The sequence below is a fragment of the Medicago sativa genome, chromosome 3 (genome assembly GCF_051527215.1).
Source record: "Medicago sativa cultivar Bolivia chromosome 3, Bolivia_mono, whole genome shotgun sequence".
Taxonomy (NCBI): domain Eukaryota; kingdom Viridiplantae; phylum Streptophyta; class Magnoliopsida; order Fabales; family Fabaceae; genus Medicago; species Medicago sativa.
The window spans coordinates 42,036,390-42,040,065 of NC_140751.1; positions in this window are offsets into that span (position 1 = coordinate 42,036,390).

Genomic DNA, 3,676 nt, shown 5'->3' on the forward strand with positions numbered 1-3,676 from the left:
AATAAAGGACATCGAGGGACAAATTCAACATTAATATTTCTCAAACTTTTAACCATATAGGCTAAAATCTCTTTTTTGGGACAATGGTCATTCAAATAATTTCATTTTGTCGAATACAAAACCAAATAGGTTCACATATCATGTATCGTATCAAGGGAGATCGAGGGACAAGTTCAACCTTTATCAAACTTCTAACCATATAGGCTAAAATCTCATTTTTGCGACAAAGTTATTCCAATACTTTCATTTTTCCGAATATAAAACCAAATAGGTTCACATATCATGTTTCGCATCAAGGGCATCGAGGGACAAGTTTACTGTTTATCAAACTTCTAACCACATAGGCTAACATTTCATTTTCGCGACAAGGGTCATTTCAATACTTTCATTTTACCGAATTTCAAACCAAATAGGTTCACATATCATGTTTCGCATCAAGGGACATCGAGGGACATGTTCAACCTTTGTATTTAACAAACATGCAACAATATAAGCTAAAATCTCGTTTTCGCGATAAGGGTCATCTCATTACTTTCTATTTACCAAATTTAAAACGAAATTGGTTCAAATATTATGTTACGCAATAAAGGACATCGAGGGACAAATTCAACATTAATATTTATCAAAATTTTAACCATATAGGCTAAAATCTCATTTTTGGGACAATGCTCATTCAAATAATTTCATTTTGCCGAATACAAAACCAAATAGGTTCACATATCATGTTTCTTATCAAGGGAGATCGAGGGACAAGTTCAACCTTTATCAAGCTTCTAACCATATAAGGCTAAAATCTCATTTTTGGGACAAAGTGATTCCAATACTTTCATTTTTCCGAATATAAAACCAAATAAGTTCACATATCATGTTTCGCATCAAGGAACATCGAGGGACAAGTTCACTGTTTATCAAACTTCTAACCACATAGGCTAACATTTCATTTTCGCGACAAGGGTCATTTCAATACTTTCATTTTACCGAATTTCAAACCAAATAGGTTCACATATCATGTTTCACATCAACGGACATCGAGGGACATGTTCAACCTTCATATTTAACAAACATGCAACAATATAAGCTAAAATCTCGTTTTCGCGATAAGGGTCATCTCATTACTTTCTATTTACCAAATTTAAAACGAAATTGGTTCAAATATTATGTTACGCAATAAAGGACATCGAGGGACAAATTCAACATTAATATTTATCAAACTTTTAACCATATAGGCTAAAATCTCATTTTTGGGACAATGCTCATTCAAATAATTTCATTTTGCCGAATACAAAACCAAATAGGTTCACATATCATGTTTCGTATCAAGGGAGATCGAGGGACAAGTTCAACCTTTATCAAACTTCTAACCATATAGGCTAAAATCTCATTTTCGCGACAAAGTCATTCCAATACTTTCATTTTTCCGAATATAAAACCAAATAGGTTCACATATCATGTTTCACATCAACGGACATCGAGGGACATGTTCAACCTTCATATTTAACAAACATGCAACAATATAAGCTAAAATCTCGTTTTCGCGATAAGGGTCATCTCATTACTTTCTATTTACCAAATTTAAAACGAAATTGGTTCAAATATTATGTTACGCAATAAAGGACATCGAGGGACAAATTCAACATTAATATTTCTCAACCTTTTAACCATATAGGCTAAAATCTCTTTTTTGGGACAATGGTCATTCAAATAATTTCATTTTGCCGAATACAAAACCAAATAGGTTCACATATCATGTTTTGTATCAAGGGAGATCGAGGGACAAGTTCAACCTTTATCAAACTTCTAACCATATAGGCTAAAATCTCATTTTCGCGACAAAATCATTCCAATACTTTCATTTTTCCGAATATAAAACCAAATAGATTCACATATCATGTTTCGTATCAAGGGAGATCGAGGGACAAGTTCAACCTTTATCAAACTTCTAACCATATAGGCTAAAATCTCATTTTTGCGACAAAGTTATTCCAATACTTTCATTTTTCCGAATATAAAACCAAATAGATTCACATATCATGTTTCGCATCAAGGGACATCGAGGGACAAGTTCACTGTTTATCAAACTTCTAACCACATAGGCTAACATTTCATTTTCGCGACAAGGGTCATTTCAATACTTTCATTTTACCGAATTTCAAACCAAATAGGTTCACATATCATGTTTCGCATCAAGGGACATCGAGGGACATGTTCAACCTTCGTATTTAACAAACATGCAACAATATAAGCTAAAATCTCGTTTTCGCGATAAGGGTCATCTCATTACTTTCTATTTACCAAATTTAAAACGAAATTGGTTCAAATATTATGTTACGCAATAAAGGACATCGAGGGACAAATTCAACATTAATATTTATCAAACTTTTAACCATATAGGCTAAAATCTCATTTTTGGGACAATGCTCATTCAAATAATTTCATTTTGCCGAATACAAAACCAAATAGGTTCACATATCATGTTTCGTATCAAAGGAGATCGAGGGACAAGTTCAACCTTTATCAAACTTCTAACCATATAGGCTAAAATCTCATTTTCGCGACAAAGTGATTTCAATACTTTCATTTTTCCGAATATAAAACCAAATAAGTTCACATATCATGTTTCGCATCAAGGGACATCGAGGGACAAGTTCACTGTTTATCAAACTTCTAACCACATAGGCTAACATTTCATTTTCGCGACAAGGGTCATTTCAATACTTTCATTTTACCGAATTTCAAACCAAATAGGTTCACATATCATGTTTCACATCAACGGACATCGAGGGACATGTTCAACCTTCATATTTAACAAACATGCAACAATATAAGCTAAAATCTCGTTTTCGCGATAAGGGTCATCTCATTACTTTCTATTTACCAAATTTAAAACGAAATTGGTTCAAATATTATGTTACGCAATAAAGGACATCGAGGGACAAATTCAACATTAATATTTATCAAACTTTTAACCATATAGGCTAAAATCTCATTTTCGGGACAATGCTCATTCAAATAATTTCATTTTGCCGAATACAAAACCAAATAGGTTCACATATCATGTTTCGTATCAAGGGAGATCGAGGGACAAGTTCAACCTTTATCAAACTTCTAACCATATAGGCTAAAATCTCATTTTCGCGACAAAGTCATTCCAATACTTTCATTTTTCCGAATATAAAACCAAATAGGTTCACATATCATGTTTCACATCAACGGACATCGAGGGACATGTTCAACCTTCATATTTAACAAACATGCAACAATATAAGCTAAAATCTCGTTTTCGCGATAAGGGTCATCTCATTACTTTCTATTTACCAAATTTAAAACAAAATTGGTTCAAATATTATGTTACGCAATAAAGGACATCGAGGGACAAATTCAACATTAATATTTCTCAACCTTTTAACCATATAGGCTAAAATCTCTTTTTTGGGACAATGGTCATTCAAATAATTTCATTTTGCCGAATACAAAACCAAATAGGTTCACATATCATGTTTTGTATCAAGGGAGATCGAGGGACAAGTTCAACCTTTATCAAACTTCTAACCATATAGGCTAAAATCTCATTTTCGCGACAAAATCATTCCAATACTTTCATTTTTCCGAATATAAAACCAAATAGATTCACATATCATGTTTCGTATCAAGGGAGATCGAGGGACACGTTCAACCT